Below are 19134 nucleotides of genomic sequence, written 5' to 3' on the forward strand. Positions count from 1 at the left end.
AAAGATCCTTGAAAGTTGCCACCCAGGTTGACCGGGCTGTTCAGAAGGCATACAGTGTTTTAGCTTTTATTAATAGAGGGATCGAGTTCCGGAACCAAGAGCTTATGGTGAAGCTGTACAAAACTCTGGTGCGGCCGCACTTGGAGTATTGTGTACAGTTCTGGTCACCGCATTGTAAGAAGGATGTGGAAGCTTTGGAAAGGGTGCAGAGGAGATTTACTAGGATGTTGCCTGGTATGGAGGGAAGGTCTTACGAGGAAAGGCTGAGGGACGTACATGGAATAGTGTAGGTTAGATGGGCTTGAGATCGGTATGACAGGTCGGCAAAACATCGAGGGCCGAAGGGCCTGTACTGTGCTGTAATGTCCTATGTTCTATAGAGAGAAAGAGAGAGAGAGAGAGATAGAGAGAGAGACAGAGGAGCAAAAGAGAGAGAGAGACACAGAGACAGGGAGACACAGACACGGAGAGAGAGATAGAGAGAGAGACAGAGGAGCAAAGAGAGAGAGGGACAGAGAGAGGGGGGATGAGAACAGAAGGTGAGAGGCAGACGGAAAAGGACAGACAGGGACTGAGAGGGAGAATGATAACTCCCTCCCGAGGGGTATCTGTTATTCTGTATATAAACCCCCCCCGAACCCCCTCGATCAGATTCCAGTCTGTAACTCCCTCCCCGGGGGGTATCTGTTATTCTGTATATAAACCCCCCCCCGAGCCCCCTCGATCAGATTCCAGTCTGTAACTCCCTCCCCGGGGGGGGGGGGGGGGGGGGGTATCTGTTACTCTGTATATAAACCCCCCACGAACCCCCTCGATCAGACTCCAGTCTGTAACTCCCTCCCCGAGGGGGGGGGGGTATCTGTTACTCTGTATATAAACCCCCCACGAACCCCCTCGATCAGACTCCAGTCTGTAACTCCCTCCCCGAGGGGTATCTGCTATTCTGTATATGAACCCCCCCCGAACCCCCTCGATCAGATTCCAGTCTGTAACTCCCTCCCCGAGGGGTATCTGTTATTCTGTATATGAACCCCCCCCGAACCCCCTCGATCAGATTCCAGTCTGTAACTCCCTCCCCGGGGGGTATCTGTTATTCTGTATATAAACCCCCTCGAACCGCCTCGATCAGATTCCAGTCTGTAACTCCCTCCCCGGGGGGTATCTGTTATTCTGTATATAAACCACCCCCGAACCGCCTCGATCAGATTCCAGTCTGTAACTCCCTCCCCGGGGGGTATCTGTTATTCTGTACATAAACCCCCCCCCGAAACCCCTCGATCAGATTCCAGTCTGTAACTCGCTCTCTGTGGGTTCGGGGCGGGGAGGGGTTTATATACAGAATAACAGATACCCCCCCGGGGAGGGAGTTACAGACTGGAATCTGATCGAGGGGGTTCAGAGGAGGGTTTAAATACAGAATAACAGATACCCCCCGGGGAGGGAGTTACAGACTGGAATCTGATCGAGGGGGTTCAGAGGAGGGTTTATATATAGAATAACAGATACCCCCCGGGGAGGGAGTTACAGACTGGAATCTGATCCGGGGGGTTTATATACAGAATAACAGATACCCCCCGGGGAGGGAGTTACAGACTGGAATCTGATCGAGGGGGTTCAGAGGAGGGTTTAAATACAGAATAACAGATACCCCTTGGGGAGGGAGTTACAGACTGCAATCTCATTGAGGGAGTTCGTGGGGGTTATATACAGAATAACAGATCCCTCACAGGGAGGGAGTTACAGACTGGAATCTGATCGATTGCGTTCGGTGGGGTTTGTATACAGAATAACAGATACCCCACCCCCTCCCCCAGGGAGGGAGTTACAGACTGGAATCTGATCGAGGCGTGTTCATGGGGGGGGTTTAAATACAGAATAACAGATACCCCTCGGGGAGGGAGTGACAGACCAGAATCTGATCGAGGGGTTTCGGGGTGGTTTACACACAGAATAACAGATACCCCCCTAGGAGGGAGTTACAGACTGGAATCTGATCGAGGCGTGTTCGGGGCGGGGTATATATACAGAATAACAGATACCCTCCAGAGAGGGAGTAACAGACTGGAATCTGATCGAGGGAGTTTGGGGTGGTTTATATACAGAATAACAGATACCCCCCGGGGAGGGAGTTACAGACTGGAATCTGTTCGAGGAGGGGTTTATATACAGAATAACAGATACCCCGGGGAGGGAGTTACAGACTGGAATCTGATCGAGGGGGTTCGGGGGGGTTTATATACAGAATAACAGATACCCCCCGGGGAGGGAGTTACAGACTGGAATCTGATCGAGGGGGTTAGGTGGGGTTTATATACAGAATAACAGATACCCCCCGGGAGGGAGTTACAGACTGGAATCTGATCGAGGGGGTTTGGGGGGATTTATACAGAGTACAACAGATAACCCCCAGGGAGGGAGTTACAGACTGGAACCTGATCGAGGGGGTTTGTGGGGGTTTATATAGAGAATAACAGATACCCCCCCGGGGAGGGAGTTACAGACTGGAATCTGATCGAGGCGGTTCGGGGGGGGGGGGGTTATATACAGAATAACAGATACCCCCCGGGGAGGGAGTTACAGACTGGAATCTGATCGAGGGTGTTCGGGGTGGTTTATACACAGAATAACAGATACCCCCCGGGGAGGGAGTTACAGACTGGAATCTGATCGAGGCGGTTCGGGGGGGTTTATATACAGAATAACAGATACCCCCCGCCGGGGAGGGAGTTACAGACTGGAATCTGATCGAGGGGGTTCGGGGGGGGTTTATATACAGAATAACAGATACCCCCTGGGAGGGAGTTACAGACTGGAATCTGATCGAGGGGGTTCGGGGGGTTTATATACAGAATAACAGATACCCCCTGGGAGGGAGTTACAGACTGGAATCTGATCGAGGCGTGTTCGGGGCGGGGTTTATATACAGAATAACAGATACCCCTCTGGGAGGGAGTTACAGGCTGGAATCTGATCGAGGGGGTTCGTGGGTGGGTTTATATACAGAATAACAGATACCCCTCGGGGTGGGAGTTACAGACTGGAATCTGATCGAGGGTGTTCGGGATGGTTTATACACAGAATAACAGATACCCCCCAGGGAGGGAGTTACAGACTGGAATCTGATCGAGGGTGTTCGGGATGGTTTATACACAGAATAACAGATACCCCCCGGGGAGGGAGTTACAGACTGGAATCTGATCGAGGGGGTTCGGGGGGGGGGGGTTTATATACAGAATAACAGATACCCCCCGGGGAGGGAGTTACAGACTGGAATCTGATCGAGGCGGTTCGGGGGGGTTTATATACAGAATAACAGATACCCCCCCCGGGAGGGAGTTACAGACTGGAATCTGATCGAGGGTGTTCGGGATGGTTTATATACAGAATAACAGATACCCCCCGGGGAGGGAGTTACAGACTGGAATCTGATCGAGGGGGTTCGGGGGGGGTTTATATACAGAATAACAGATACCCCCCCCGGGGAGGGAGTTACAGACTGGAATCTGATCGAGGGGGTTCGGGGGGGGTTTATATACAGAATAACAGATACCCCCCGGGGAGGGAGTTACAGACTGGAATCTGATCGAGGGGTTCAGGGTGGTTTATATACAGAATAACAGACTCCACCGGGACGGAATTACAGACATTTCAGCTCAGTTCCCTTAGCGTCCAGGAGGGGGTCTCTCTCGTCTTTCTACATCCGTCTCCTCCCCCGACCCGTCTCCAGCTTCCTATCTTCGATTACTCGAACAAGTGGAAACATCTCACAGACAACAACGTGAGCTGTTGCTGTGTGAAGTTGTGGGCCGGGGGGGGGGGGGAGGGATAGACATATTTTACAGCACGAGGTGACATTCGTGAGGCAATGTATTTGTGTGATTGTTTTGGTGTATGTTTCTGCATTCCTGTCTGTGCATGTGTGTCTCTGTGTGTAAGTCTGTATGTGCGTGCATGTCTGTGTGTCTGTCTGTCTCTATGTTTGTGCTTATGCATGCATGTATGTCTGTGCGTGTGTATCTGTCTGTGCGTGAGTGTCTGTCTGTGCGTATCTGTCTGTATGTGCATGTATCTGTCTGTGCGTGTCTATTTGTCTGTGCGTGTCTGACTGTCTGTGCGTGTCTGTCTGTCTGTATGTGCGTGTATCTGTCTGTGCGTGTCTGTCTGTCTGTGCGTGTCTGTCTGTCTGTCTGTGCGTGTATCTGTCTGTGCGTGTCTGTCTGTCTGTCTGTCTGTGCGTGTATCTGTCTGTGCGTGTCTGACTGTCTGTGCGTGTCTGTCTGTCTGTATGTGCGTGTATCTGTCTGTGCGTGTTTGTCTGTCTGTGCGTGTCTGTCTGTCTGTCTGTGCGTGTATCTGTCTGTGCGTGTCTGTCTGTGCGTGTCTGTCTGTCTGTATGTGTGTGTATCTGTCTGTGCGTGTCTGTCTGTCTGTATGTGCGTGTATCTGTCTGTGCGTGTCTGTCTGTGTGTGTCTGACTGTCTGTGTGTGTGTGTCTGTTTCTGTGAATCTGTGTGTGTTTCTATCTGTCTGTATGTGTGTGTATTTCTGTGTCCGTATGTGTTTGTGTCAGTACGTGAGTGTCTGTGTGCGCGTCTAATTCTGAACGTGTGCGCGTGTATGTCTGTGTGTAAGCGTGTGTGTGTCCTACAGTTTATAGGAATTAGAAGGTCATGTTGCAGCTATGCAGGACATTGGTGAGGCCAGTTTAACAATACAGTGCTCAATTCTGGTCTCTCTGCTGTAGGAGCGATGTTGTTACACTTGAAAGGGTTCAGAAAAGATTTATAAGGATGTTGCTGGGGTTGGAGAGTTTGAGCTATAGGGAGAGGCTGAATAGGCTGGGGCTATTTTCCTCGGAGCGTTGGAGGCTGAAGAGGGGACCTTATAGAGGTTTATAAAACCATGAGGGGTCATGGATAGACAATAGACAATAGGTGCAGGAGTAGGCCATTCAGCCCTTCGAGCCAGCACCACCATTCATTATGATCATGGCTGATCATCCACAATCAGTATCCTGTTCCTGCCTTATCCCCATAACCCTTGATTCCACTGTCTTTAAGAGCTCTATCCATCTCTTTCTTGAAAGTATCCAGAGACTTGGCCTCCACTGCCTCCTGAGGCAGACCATTCCATATATCCACCACTCTCTGGGTGAAGAAGTTTTTCCTCAACTCTGTTCTAAATGGCCTACCCCTTATTTTTAAACTGTGTCCTCTGGTTCTGGACTCACCCCATCAGCGGAAACATGCTTCCTGCCTCCAGAGTGTCCAATCCCTTAATAATCTTATACGCCTCAATCAGATCCCCTCTCATCCTTCTAAACTCAAGTGTATACAAGCCCAGTCGCTCCAATCTTTCAACATATGATAGTCCCGCCATTCCAGGAATTGACCTCGTGAACCTACGCTGCACTCCCTCAATAGCAAGAATGTCCTTCCTCAAATTTGGAGACCAAAACTGCACACAATACTCCAGGTGCGGTCTCATCAGGGCCCTGTACAGCTGCAGAAGGACCTCTTCGCTCCTACACTCAATTCCTCTTGTTATGAAGGCCAGCGTGCCATTCGCTTTCTTCACTGCCTGCTGCACCTGCATGCTTGCTTTCATCGAACATAGAACATAGAACATTACAGCACAGTACAGGCCCTTCGGCCCTCGATGTTGTGCCGACCTGTCATACCGATCTCAAGCCCATCTAACCTACACTATTCCATGTACGTCCATATGCTTGCCCAATGCTGACTTAAATGTACCTAAAGTTGGCGAATCTACTACCGTTGCAGGCAAAGCGTTCCATTCCCTTACTACTCTCTGAGTAAAGAAACTACCTCTGACATCTGTCCTATATCTTTCACCCCTCAATTTAAAGCTATGCCTCCTTGTGCTCGCCGTCACCATCCTAGGAAAAAGGCTCTCGCTATCCACCCTATCTAACCCTCTGATTATTTTATATGTCTCAATTAAGTCACCTCTCAACCTTCTTCTCTCTAACGAAAACAGCCTCAAGTCCCTCAGCCTTTCCTCGTAAGACCTTCCCTCCATACCAGGCAACATCCTAGTAAATCTCCTCTGCACCCTTTCCAAAGCTTCCACATCCTTCTTATAATGCGGTGACCAGAACTGTACGCAATACTCCAAGTGCGGCCACACCAGAGTTTTGTACAGCTTCACCATAACCTCTTGGTTCCGGAACTCGATCCCTCCATTAATAAAAGCTAAAACACTGTATGCCTTCTTAACAGCCCGGTCAACCTGGGTGGCAACTTTCAAGGATCTGTGTACATGGACACCGAGATCTCTCTGCTCATCTACACTACCAAGAATCTTACCATTAGCCCAGTACTTTGCCTTCCGGTTACTCCTACCAATGTGCATCACCTCACACGTGTCCGCATTAAACTCCATTTGCCACATCTCAGCCCAGCTCTGCAGCTTATCTATGTCTCTCTGCAACCTACAGCATCCTTCGTCACTTTCCACAACTCCATTGACCTTAGTGTCGTCTGCAAATTTACTAACCCAACCTTCTACGCCCTCATCCAGGTCATTTATAAAAATGACAAACAGCAGTGGACCCAACACCGACCCTTGCGATACACCACTAGTAACTGGTCTCCAGGATGAACATTTCCCATCAACTACCACCCTCTGTCTTCTTTCAGCAAGCCAATTTCCGATCCAAATTGCGATCCGATTGACTGATGTACAAGAACACCTAGATCTCGTTGTACTTCCCCTTGACCTAACTTGACTCCATTTAGATAGTAATCTATTAGATAGTAATAGGGTAGGGTGAATAGACAAAGTCTTTATCCCCAGGGGGTGGGGGAGAGTCCAAAACTAGAGGGGCATAGGTTTAAGGTGGGGGGGAAAGGGAGCTGAGGGGGTAACATTTTCACACAGAGGGTGGTACGTGTGTGGGACGAGCTGCCAGAGGAAGTGGGTAGGGGCTGGTACAGTGACAACATTTAAAAGGCATTTGGGTGGGGATATGGATTGGAAGGGTTCGGAGGATAGGGGGCCAAATGCTGGCAAATGGGGACTCAATTAATTTAGAATATATGGGTCAGCACGGACGAGTTCGGCCGAAGGATCTGTTTCTGTGCTGCCTGTCTCTATAACTCTATGGCTGTATGATTATCAGTGCCGTGTAAGCAGAGAGTGCAATTTGAATATAATGCTGTCTGATTCTGCAAATTCTGAGAGATTTTAATTATATCTCTCCGTCATTCCAGGTTAGTTCCCAGGCCGTGCAAATTGATGTCCCCTCATAGACTTGCCACTTTTGTGACAGTGTCCTGATGAGTCCCGGATCGTCGATTTATCCTCATCGCCTCAGCGTCATACAGGCCTCAGCGTCATACAGGCATTAGCGCATGGAAACAGGCCTTTCCATCCCACTTATTCTTGTGTTCCTTTCCTGACACATGCGAAGGTGCCTGGATAAATTAAAATGGTGGGCAGTAGTCAAGATGTCTGCAGGCTCTTAGAGTGAGCATGGTAGCTGAGCAGTTAGCACTGCCTGACAACCCCAGGTTCAGGAACAGCTTCTTCCCTGATCAACGGGCTCTCTGACTTCAAACAATATTGATCTGACTTCCCACACATCCTGTGCAGTGTAACCTGTATGCCTCACTCTGTCCAGGTACCCTATGATCCGCCCCCCCCACACCCCGGCTTGGGAACAAAGCTTTACACTGTGCCTAGGCACACACAACAACATTGAAGCAAATAAAATCAATCAGGTTCGATCCCACACCCTTGGGCAACAGTCTCTCTGTCTGTGTGGACATTCTACACCCCCTCCCCCCCCACACAGTCTGCGTGGGTTTTCTCCGGGTGCTCCGAATTCCTCCCACAGTCCGAAAGTGTGCATGTTAGGGTGGGATTGCTGTGGGAAATTGTCCCATAGCGTCCAGGGATGTGCGGGTTAGGGTGGGATTGGCCGTGGGAAATTGTCCTGTAGTGAGCAGGGATGTGCGGGTTAGGGTGGGATTGGCTGTGGGGAAATTGTCCCATAGTGTCCAGGGATGTGTGGGTTAGGGTGGGATTGGCCGTGGGAAATTGTCCCGTAGTGCCCAGGGATGTGCGGGTTAGGGTGGGGTTGACCGTGGGAAATTGTCTTGTAGTGTCCAGGGATGTGCAGGTTAGGGTGGGACTGGCCGTGGGAAATTGTCTCGTAGTGCCCAGGGATGTGCGGGTTAGGGTGGGATTGGCCGTGGGAAATTGTCCCGTAGTGCCCGGGGATGTGCGGGTTAGGGTGGGATTGGCCGTGGGAAATTGTCCTGTAGTGCCCGGGGATGTGCGGGTTAGGGTGGGACTGGCCGTGGGAAATTATCCCGTAGTGCCCAGGGATGTGCGGGTTAGGGTGGGATTGGCCGTGGGAAATTGTCCTGTAGTGCCCAGGGATGTGCGGGTTAGGGTGGGATTGGCCGTGGGAAATTGTCCTGTAGTGCCCAGGGATGTGCGGGTTAGGGTGGGATTGGCCGTGGGAAATTGCCCCGTAGTGCCCAGGGATGTGCGGGTTAGGGTGGGATTGGCCGTGGGAAATTGTCCCGTAGTGCCCGGGGATGTGCGGGTTAGGGTGGGATTGGCCGTGGGAAATTGTCCCGTAGTGCCCGGGGATGTGCGGGTTAGGGTGGGATTCGCCGTGGGAAATTGTCCCGTAGTGTCCAGGGATGTGTGGGTTAGGGTGGGATTGGCCGTGGGAAATTGTCCCGTAGTGCCCAGGGATGTGCGGGTCAGGGTGGGATTGGCCGTGGGAAATTGTCCCGTAGTGCCCGGGGATGTGCGGGTTAGGGTGGGATTCGCCGTGGGAAATTGTCCCGTAGTGTCCAGGGATGTGCGGGTCAGGGTGAGACTGGACGTGGAAAATTGTCCCGTAGTGCCCAGGGATGTGCGGGTCAGGGTGGGATTGGCCGTGGGAAATTGTCCCGTAGTGCCCGGGGATGTGCAGGTTAGGGTGGGATTGGCCGTGGGAAATTGTCCCGTAGTGCCCAGGGATGTGCGGGTTAGGGTGGGATTGGCCGTGGGAAATTGTCCCGTAGTGCCCAGGGATGTGCGGGTTAGGGTGGGATTGGCCGTGGGAAATTGTCCCGTAGTGCCCAGGGATGTGCGGGTCAGGGTGGGATTGGCCGTGGGAAATTGTCCTGTAGTGCCCGGGGATGTGCGGGTCAGGGTGGGATTGGCCGTGGGAAATTGTCCCGTAGTGCCCGGGGATGTGCGGGTCAGGGTGGGATTGGCCGTGGGAAATTGTCCCGTAGTGCCCGGGGATGTGCGGGTCAGGGTGGGATTGGCCGTGGGAAATTGTCCCGTAGTGCCCAGGGATGTGCGGGTCAGGGTGGGATTGGCCGTGGGAAATTGTCCCGTAGTGCCCAGGGATGTGCGGGTTAGGGTGGGATTGGCCGTGGGAAATTGTCCCGTAGTGCCCGGGGATGTGCGGGTCAGGGTGGGGACTACAGGTTTACAGGGATAGAATGGATCTGTGTGGGATGCTCTTCAGAGGGTCGATGCAGGCTCGATGGGCTGAATGACCTGCTGCCACACTGTAGGGATGCTATGGGGACACCCTATTTCAGACAACACTGGTTCGTTGCCTACTGTGTTACCCAAGCAGCACAACTACTGTTGATATGTGGCATGCTTGCAAATCGTGTCCTGATATCCATCAGAATCGCCGGGGCGGGGGCGGGGGCAGGGGCGGGGGTGGGGGGGGGTGGTGGTGGAAACTTGGACCATTTGGAGTGGCCTCTGACATTTGGGCAGATTTTGTAGCTGTCACTTCAGATTATTACGCTGTCATTGAGCAAACCTTCCTCGTGTTGGAATGCAGCATTCTTGCGATGGTGTCCTGATGGGGCCTGTTTTTTTTCTGCTCTCTCTCTCTTTCTCTCTCCATCTCTCTGTCATTTACCCAGCCCTGAGGTCCAAACCCCCAGGCTTGTTGTGACAATGCTCCAGCAGTGGAGGGCCTTACCTCTCTCAGTTCAGTCGCCCAGCCCGCCATTTTCCACCTCGAGTTGGGATGGGGCATCTTTGCGATGGTGTCCTGATGGGCGCTGGGAAAGACATGAGCCTCCAGCGTGGGATGGGCCTCATCTCCGTCTCAGCCCAGTCCGGTCACCAGCCTGCGCTTTTCTACCGCAACGGTGTGAACCGTCGGTCGGCCCCCACCGTCCCTTCTAACCCCACTTCATGTTGGGGTTGGGGCATTCTTGCCATGGTGTCCTGACCCCATCCTTCTCATTCACGTGTTTTTCTTTCCCTCCTTTCACCGTGGCCTGGCAGGGCTATTAGAGGGCCTATCCCTTCTCCCAACACCGCCCCCCTTGGTGAACTGAGACCAATCTCTGACTTCGTGCTATCCCTTTCACTGTTTTTGCTGTGTGGGTGGGGGAGGGGAGAAAGGGAGCGCTCTGCGCAGGTCCAGTGCCGGCGGCACAGCTCCGCGCAGCCGCAATAAGCGCGGACGTCTGGCTTCTCGGGAAGGGCGGGGGGGCCGCCGCTAATGCGCAGGCTCGCAGCCGGCATTCACCTTCGGTGCGTTGCGGACGGCGACGTCGCGTGCGCAGGGGCGCGGTTTGAGCGGTCGGTCAGAGTCACGTGACGGACAAAAAAATCGCCGTCAATGCGCAGCCGCGACGGGACGGGTCGTTCTGTGGGGGAGGGTGGGTTCAAACGGCGGGAAGGGGATGCGTTCGCGCAGCCGCACTGAGACACCGCGACGTTTCCGAAGGGCTGACCGCGGTGAGTGCGCAGCCGCAGTGACGACGGATGCCCGTAGTGCCAGCAGGGCGCAGGCGCGGTGAGATTTCCCTTTGTCCAGGGGACGAGGAGATGGCAGCGGCGCAGCAAGTGGGCGGGATCGGGGAGCGTCCCGCGCCGGCAACCGGCGCAGCCGCAGTCGGAGGAGGGCGACGGCGGAGACGGGAGGAGCGCAGCCGCAGTGTGCCGGCCCCGCCACGGTGACGGAGGGTGCGCAGCCGCAGTGTCCCGACCCCGCGTCGCCGGCGGTTCGGCGCAGCCGCGGTGAGGGCGAGTGCCGGGAGGGCGCAGCCGCGGTGAGGGTTTTGTTGGGTTTGGGGGGAGGGGCGGTCTTTGTGAGTCCGCCATTTGCAGCGAAGCGCCGTCCCACCCGTCGCCACCTTCCCGGGACCTCACCACGTCGTGGGCCCCAGTTTCCTTCAGTTTTCCTCTTCCCCGGCTCCGGGTCGCCCGCCGCTATCGGAGAAAACAGCGAAAACCTGAGGTTCAGGAGCCGGTAAATATCGGGGGGCGGGGGGGTCGGGGTTTATATAATATTATATACGATATACACCGTCTGGGGGGGGTTTATATAATATTATATACGATATACACCGTCTGGGGGGGGTTTATATAATATTATATACGATATACACCGTCTGGGGGGTTTATATAATATTATATACGATATACACCGTCTGGGGGGTTTATATAATATTATATACGCTATATATCGTCTGGGGGGTTTATATAATGTTATATGCGATATACATCGTCTGGGGGGGTTATATAATATTATATACGATATATATTGTCGGGGGGTTTATATAATATATACGATATACACCGTCTGGGGGGGTTTATATAATATTATATACGATATACTCCGTCTGGGGGGTTTATATAATATTATATACGATATACACCGTCTGGGGGGGTTATATAATATTATATACGATATACACCGTCTGGGGGGGTTTATATAATATTATATACGATATACACCGTCTGGGGGGGTTTATATAATATTATATACGATATACACCGTCTGGGGGGTTTATATAATGTTATATACGATATACACCGTCTGGGGGGGTTTATATAATATTATATACGATATACACCGTCTGGGGGGGTTTATATAATATTATATACGATATACACCGTCTGGGGGGGTTTATATAATATTATATACGATATACACCGTCTGGGGGGGTTTATATAATGTTATATACGATATACACCGTCTGGGGGGTTTATATATTATATACGATATATACCGTCTGGGGGGCTTATATAATATATACGATATACCATCTGGGGGGGGTTATATAATATTATATACGATATACACCATCTGGCGGGGTTATATAATATTATATACGATATACTCCGTCTGGGGGGTTTATATAATATTATATACGATATACATATACACCGTCTGGGGGGTTATATAATACTATATACGATATACACCGTCTGGGGGGGTTATATAATATTATATACGATATACACCATCTGGTGGGGTTTATATAATATTATATACGATATATACCATCTGGGGGGTTTATACAATATATACGATATACACCGTCTGGGGGGGGTTTATATAATATTATATACGATATACACCGTCTGGGGGGGTTGATATAATATATACGATATACACTGTCGGGGGGGTTTATATAATGTTATATACGATATATACCGTCTGGGGGGGGTTATATAATATTATATATGATATATACCATCTGGGGGGGTTGTATAATATTATATACGATATATACCGTCTGGGGGGTTATATAATGTTATATACGATATATACCATCTGGGGGTTTATATAATATTATATACGATATATACCGTCTGGGGGGTTTATATACTATTATATACGATATACACTGTCTGGGTGGGGGTTATATAATATTATATATGACATATTGTCTGGGGGTTATATAATATTATATATGATATATTACCATCGGGGGTTATACAATATATATGAGATGTACCGTCTGGGCGTTTTACATCATATATATGATATATACCGTCTGGGGCATTATATAATATATACGATATATTGCCGTCTGGGCGGTTTATATAATATATACGATATATGCCATCTGTGGGGCTGTATAATATATATGATAATATACTGCCGGGGGGTTATATAATATGTGCGATATATACCGTCTGGGGGTTATATCATGTACGATATATACCGACTGGGGGAATTTAAATAATATTACATATGATATATACCGATTGGGGGTGCTGTTTTAAATATATATATATGATACGTACCATTTTTGAGTGAAATATGTACAGTGTGTATAAACTGAGGGGGGTTGCATGTATTGTGTATAAACTGGGGGCGTTCATGTATATTTAGTATAACTGGGTGGTAATAATTTATAATATGTGGCAACAGGGAGGGTGGAATATACGTGTGTAAACTGGGGTTGCTGGGGATGAATATTATGCTATATGTTGTGAACTGTGGGGGATATATGTAAACTGGCAGTAGGAATGTGTCTGTTTATATACTTTCTGTCTGTTCCTACCCCCACCTGCCCGACAGATTGTGATCCAAACGCCAGAGAGCAGAAGGAGGACGGCCCTTCCCTAGGAGCAGGAAACAGGTGAGAAAAGCGAGTGTCAGTGTGATTTCATAGTCGTGGGGGTGTTGGGGGTGGGCAGCGAGGGTGAAGGAGGTTGAACAACCCTGACACATCCTCATTTTACCCCCTCCCACCCCTTCCCTGGAAAGGGCAGTCATAACATCAAAAATCAGAAAGGCAGCATTTCTGTAACCACACCCCCCAACTTCTCCTCCTCCTCCCAGCCTCCCAAACCCTCCCACCACCCCCCTCCCCCAAACCCCTCTTCCCCGTCATCACCAGCTCAACTGAGCAGAGAATACAGGTGAGATACTAGATCCTCATGTCATTATTAGTGACGTTATGACCTGGAAGGGGCAGGGTAAGGTCTAGCCGAATATAAAAATGGTCTGACTAATGCGTAAACATCCTCACCCAACCCACACCCAACCCAACCAACCCCCCAAAAAAAACAACTTGTCCTCTTATCCTCCCCCCCCCCCCCCCCCCCCCCACCAAACCTCGTCCCCGGCTCTCTCTCTTTCTCTCTCTCTCTCCAGCAGAAAGAGTGATCGTAACTTCAAAACAAGGAAGACAGCGCTCCTCTTTTATTCCACCACCCCCCCCCCCCACCACTCCCTACCCCCAACTCCTACCCCAGCCCTGTCGCCAACCCATCAGGAGCTGAAAGACAGGTGAGCGCACAGATATTAAAATCATTTTGCACCATATTACAAACTGGGGTGGAGGGTTAGAAAAAAGCCCTAATTTGATATATATATATTATATATAACTAATATATACACATCCTCACCCACCCACACCCACCCCAGTACCCCGCCAGCTCTCTCTCTCTCTGTTCAGCGGAAAGAGCAGTCATTACACCTAAACCAGGAAGACAACGTCTCCCTTTTCCTACCTCCCCTTCCCCCTCCCCCCTCCCCCCTGGCCCCCTCCCATCCAATCTTTCCCACCCGCACCCCCCCACCCAAACTCTCCCAGTATTCTTCCCTCCAGTCCCCCAAAAGACCCAAGACCAACCAGGAAGAGAAAGCAGGTGAGAGCATAGCCATCAATGTTGTTTTGGCTGTTGGTACAGCCCATTTTTGGTGGGTGTTGAGTGAGATTAGTTGGGTAGGAAGAAAAGCCGTGGTTGCAGTCTCATGGTTGATGTGTACTCCTCCTCGACTTGCTGCTCTTTAGCGGGAGGCGTGACCGTGAGTTTCAAAACCAGGAGCACGAAAGTTTGGCCCAGTTTGGGAGCATCATGTGCTTTTCTGGTGGCCTTACAGTGGGAAGGGCCGTGGAGGCTTTGGCGAGGGTGCAGGCGAGGTTTACCAGGACCCTGCCTGGATTGGAGGGTAAGATCCACCAAGAGAACTTGTTGGGTGAGCTGACAGAAAGTGGGTAAAATTCTGAGTGGGACGGAGAGGCAGAGTCTTTAAGATGAGAGGGGAAGAGGGGGAAGGTTTAAAGGGAAATGAACGAGGCAAGGTGTATTTTGTTTTTAAACACAGGGTGATAGGTTCCCTTGAGCAGGGGAGGTGGTAGCGAAGCAGGTAGAGCAGCGCAGATTTCTGAGATGTTCAGAGAGACGTGTGAACAGGTAGGAAACAGAGGGATGCAGCCAAAAAGGATTAATTTGGAAAGGAATCAAAATTGGTGTGGAGATGTGGGCCGTACAGATCCATGTTCTAATCCTCCACGTCAGGGTGCTGGTATAAATGTATCCATAATACAAGGCACTCTCTGACCCAGAGAGAGTTGTCGGTGGCGGGGGGGGGGGGGGGGGGGGGGGAAACAGGAGAGCAAATAATCCTAATGTGAATGTACAGAATATATAATCCACTCTGACCCAGAGAGAGTTGTTGGGTTGTGGGGGGTGGGGGGGGGGATGGAGACAGGAGAGTAAATAATCCTGATGTAAATGTACAGAATATATAACCCGCTCTGACCCAGAGAGTGGGGGACCAAGAGAGCATATAATCCTGATGTAAATGTGTGGAATATAAAACCCGTTCTGACCCAGAGTGAGGTTGGGGGAACAGAAGAGTAAATAATTCTGATGTAAATGTACAGAGCATATAACCCGCTGTGACCCAGATAGCAAAAGGGGGACAGGAGAGTAAATAATCCTGATGTAAATGTACAGAGCATATAACCCGCTGTGACCCAGATAGCAAAAGGGGGACAGGAGAGTAAATAATCCTGATGTAAATGTACAGAGCATATAACCCGCTGTGACCCAGATAGCAAAAGGGGGACAGGAGAGTAAATAATTCTGATGTAAATGTACAGAGCATATAACCCGCTGTGACCCAGATAGCAAAAGGGGGACAGGAGAGTAAATAATCCTGATGTAAATGTGTGGAATATAAAACCTGCTCTGACCCATAGAGTGGGGGACCAAGACAGTTTATAATTCTGATGTTACTGCATAGAATATATGATGTGCTGTGACCCAGAGAAGTGTGGGGGGGGGGGGAAACAGGAGACTACATAACCCTGATGTAAATATATAGAATATATGATGTGCTGTGACCCAGAGAAGTGGGGGGGGGGGGGGGCGGGAAACAGGAGACTACATAACCCTGATGTAAATATATAGAATATATGATGTGCTGTGACCCAGAGAAGTGGGGGGGGGGGGGGGAAACAGGAGACTACATAACCCTGATGTAAATATATAGAATATATGATGTGCTGTGACCCAGAGAAGTGGGGGGGGGGGCGGGAAACAGGAGACTACATAACCCTGATGTAAATACATAGAATATATGATGTGCTGTGACCCAGAGAAGTGGTGGGGGGGGGGGGGGGGGTAAACAGGAGACTACATAACCCTGATGTAAATACATAGAATATATGATGTGCTGTGGCCCAGAGAAGTTGGGGGGGGGGGGGGGGGGGGAACAGGAGACTACATAACCCTGATGTAAATACATAGAATATATGATGTGCTGTGACCCAGAGAAGTGGGCGGGGGGGGGGGGGAAACAGGAGACTACATAACCCTGATGTAAATACATAGAATATATGATGTGCTGTGGCCCAGAGAGAGGGTGACCCTGTCTTGAAGAGTGAATGTTAACACAGGGCAGTGATTACTGTCTGTGCACCCGTTCTCTCGGTCCCAACTGTCTCCCCACGGAGGCACGGAGTTTATGTTGGTTCACCATCAGCAGTTACTATTGTGTGTCTGTCTCCTCCCTTCAGGACCACCAACCGCCTTGTGTTCTCCATCGGTTGATTGAGTTGCCATCAGCCTCAGACGTTGGATGATGGAATCAGCTGTTGAAGGTGGATTGAATGTAACCCTCAGCCTGCGGCTCCTGATGCACGGCAAGGTGCGGTGGATTGAAATCCTGTCTTGTCGGTGTGTGTGTGAGGAAGGGGGGGGGGGGTGCGGTTGTGTTTGAACTTGCTGTCTGTGAGGGCAGGGTTGGTGGGGGGCCTGGAAAACATCATCTGAGCGCACTAACACTGAGGCCACTTGTTGGTTGGCTAGCCGAGCTCATGCCTCCTGTGCTTCACAGACGTTTTCGGCGCCGTAGGAGGCAACGCCAGCAGTGATGTCGGGTGTTCTACTCTGTTACGAATTTTATGTGAATCCTCAGTAAGGGGTGGGTCTGGTCACTTCCGTTTCTGTTCTGTTTGAGCAGGGGGTCTGTTTCTGTGTGTTTTGTTAATGGACTCCCGTTTCGAGAGCCAGAAGTTTCCTCGCGCATCTGATGTTCGCTTTTTCCCCAGTGTGGTCGAGTCGTCCCCAGCTGAACTGATGGTACTCGTGTGTGTTGAGACAAGTGAATATCGGTCGTGTCTTCTTGCTGCCAGCTGGTATCCTGGTCGTCAGTTTCCTCTCCGTTTGTCCAATGTAATGTTTCTTGCATTCACTGCATGGGATTCTATATAGGACATGGAATGGCACAGTGCAAAGTCTTCGGCCCACAATGTTGTGCCGACACATTACCCTACTAAGAACAAACTCCCTTGCATACCCTATGTTTTACTAACCTTCATGTGCCTGTCCAAGAGTTGTTTAAAAGTCTCCTAAAGTATCTGACTCCACTACCACTGCCGGCAGCGCATTCCACACGCACCCACCACACTCTGTGTGAAGAACCTACCACTGACATCTCCCCTATACCTTCCTCTAATAATCTTAAAATTATGCCCCTTTGTATTAGTCACTTCCACCCTCGGAAAAAGTCTCTGACTATCTACTCTATCTATGCCTCATCATCTTGTAAACTTCTATCAACTCACCTCTCATCCTTCGTTCCAATGAAAAAAAGTCCTAGCTTCCTCATAAGACCTGCCGTCCAGTCCAGGCAGCTTCCTGGTAAATCTGCACCCTGTCTAAAGCTTCCACATCTTTCCTGTAATGAGGTGACCAGAACTGAACGCAATATTCCAAGTGTGGTTTAACTAGAGTTTTACGGAGCTGCAGCATAACTTTGTGACTCTTAAACTCAATTCCCCTGGCAATGAAAGCCAACACACCATACGTCTTCTTTACAACACTATCATCTTTGAGGGATCTATGGACATGAACCCCCAGATCTCCCTGTTCGTCCGCACTGCCGAGAATCCTGCCGCGTCAGTCTTGTTTATTGTTGGCATCGGCCTTACATTTAACGCAGTTTTGCTGTAGATCAGTGTGCAGTCATGATCTTATGCGGTCTTAGGAGTTCTGGCAGTCATTTCAGATATATTTCTGATGTAGGTTGGTGTTGCTCGAGTCTTCTGTTATACCGTGTCCTCTGGACTGTCATTTCTGTTGTAGGTATCGGCAGGCGCAACATCTTGGGTATCTGTTGTTGGTAAACACTTGGTGCAGGTGTCCCTCTTCCGTTCACCGGAGTTCTGGGATTTTGCAGTGTGATGTGGCTCATCTTGATACAGCCCTGTTGGTGTATGCTGGGGTGGTTCCTTTTGAAGTTCAAGATTGTGTGTGTGTGTGTGTGTGTGTGTGTGTGTGTGTGTGTGTGTGTGTGTGTGTGAGAAAGAGAGAGAGAGAGAGTGTGTGTGTGGGGTGTGTGGGAAAGAGTGTGTGTGTCTGTGTCTGTGTGTGTGTGTGTGTGTGTGTCTGAGAAAGAGAGAGAGTCTGTGTGTGTGTGTGTGTGGCAAAGAGTGTGTGTGTGTGTGGCAAAGAGTGTGTGCGTGTGTGTGTGTGTTTATCTGAGAAAGAGAGAGAGAGTGTGAGTGTCTGTCTGTCTATGTGTGTGTGTGTCAGAGAGAGAGAGTGTGTGTCTGAGAGAGAGAGTGTGTGCCTGAGAGAGAGAGAGAGTGTGTGTCTGAGAGAGAGAGAGAGAGTGTGTGTCTGAGAGAGAGAGAGAGAGTGTGTGTCTGAGAGAGAGAGAGAGTGTGTGTCTGAGAGAGAGAGAGAGTGTGTGTCTGAGAGAGAGAGAGAGTGTGTGTCTGAGAGAGAGAGAGAGTGTGTGTCTGAGAAAGAGAGAGAGTGTGTGTCTGAGAAAGAGAGAGAGTGTGTGTCTGAGAAAGAGAGAGAGTGTGTGTCTGAGAAAGAGAGAGAGTGTGTGTCTGAGAAAGAGAGAGAGTGTGTGTCTGAGAAAGAGAGAGAGTGTGTGTCTGAGAAAGAGAGAGAGTGTGTGTCTGAGAAAGAGAGAGAGTGTGTGTCTGAGAAAGAGAGAGAGTGTGTGTCTGAGAAAGAGAGAGTGTGTGTCTGAGAAAGAGAGAGAGTGTGTGTCTGAGAAAGAGAGAGAGTGTGTGTCTGAGAAAGAGAGAGAGTGTGTGTCTGAGAAAGAGAGAGAGTGTGTGTCTGAGAAAGAGA

At 50.2% G+C, this 19134-nt stretch overlaps 1 protein-coding gene and 1 long non-coding RNA gene across 6 annotated transcripts in view; one reads left to right on the plus strand and one right to left on the minus strand.

The window, feature by feature from the left end:
- The window catches only part of LOC125450350 (bone morphogenetic protein receptor type-2-like), a 39595-nt gene extending 29195 nt beyond the window's left edge, over window positions 1–10400 (minus strand). For 3 of the 4 annotated variants that reach the window (XM_059644059.1, XM_059644058.1, XM_059644056.1), the window contains exon 1: window positions 9977–10400. The gene's annotated coding sequence lies outside the window, so the exon portion shown is untranslated. Of the gene's footprint in view, window positions 1–7280; window positions 7440–9976 lie in introns of all 4 variants that reach the window. The other variant, XM_059644057.1, reaches the window with a different exon arrangement.
- Window positions 10401–11068: 668 nt separating this feature from the next.
- On the plus strand, window positions 11069–16685 carry LOC132208571 (uncharacterized). 2 transcript variants are annotated; one of them, XR_009444695.1, is made up of 5 exons: window positions 11069–11260; window positions 13325–13385; window positions 13904–14038; window positions 14177–14400; window positions 16560–16685. It is a non-coding gene; the product is annotated as an uncharacterized LOC132208571 (long non-coding RNA). The 2 variants fall into 2 exon arrangements; XR_009444696.1 differs by lacking the exons at window positions 13904–14038; window positions 14177–14400 and having other exon boundaries at window positions 11071–11260.
- The last annotated feature ends 2449 nt before the right edge of the window (window positions 16686–19134 follow it).

Source organism: Stegostoma tigrinum, unplaced genomic scaffold (genome assembly GCF_030684315.1).
Source record: "Stegostoma tigrinum isolate sSteTig4 unplaced genomic scaffold, sSteTig4.hap1 scaffold_48, whole genome shotgun sequence".
Classification (NCBI taxonomy): domain Eukaryota; kingdom Metazoa; phylum Chordata; class Chondrichthyes; order Orectolobiformes; family Stegostomatidae; genus Stegostoma; species Stegostoma tigrinum.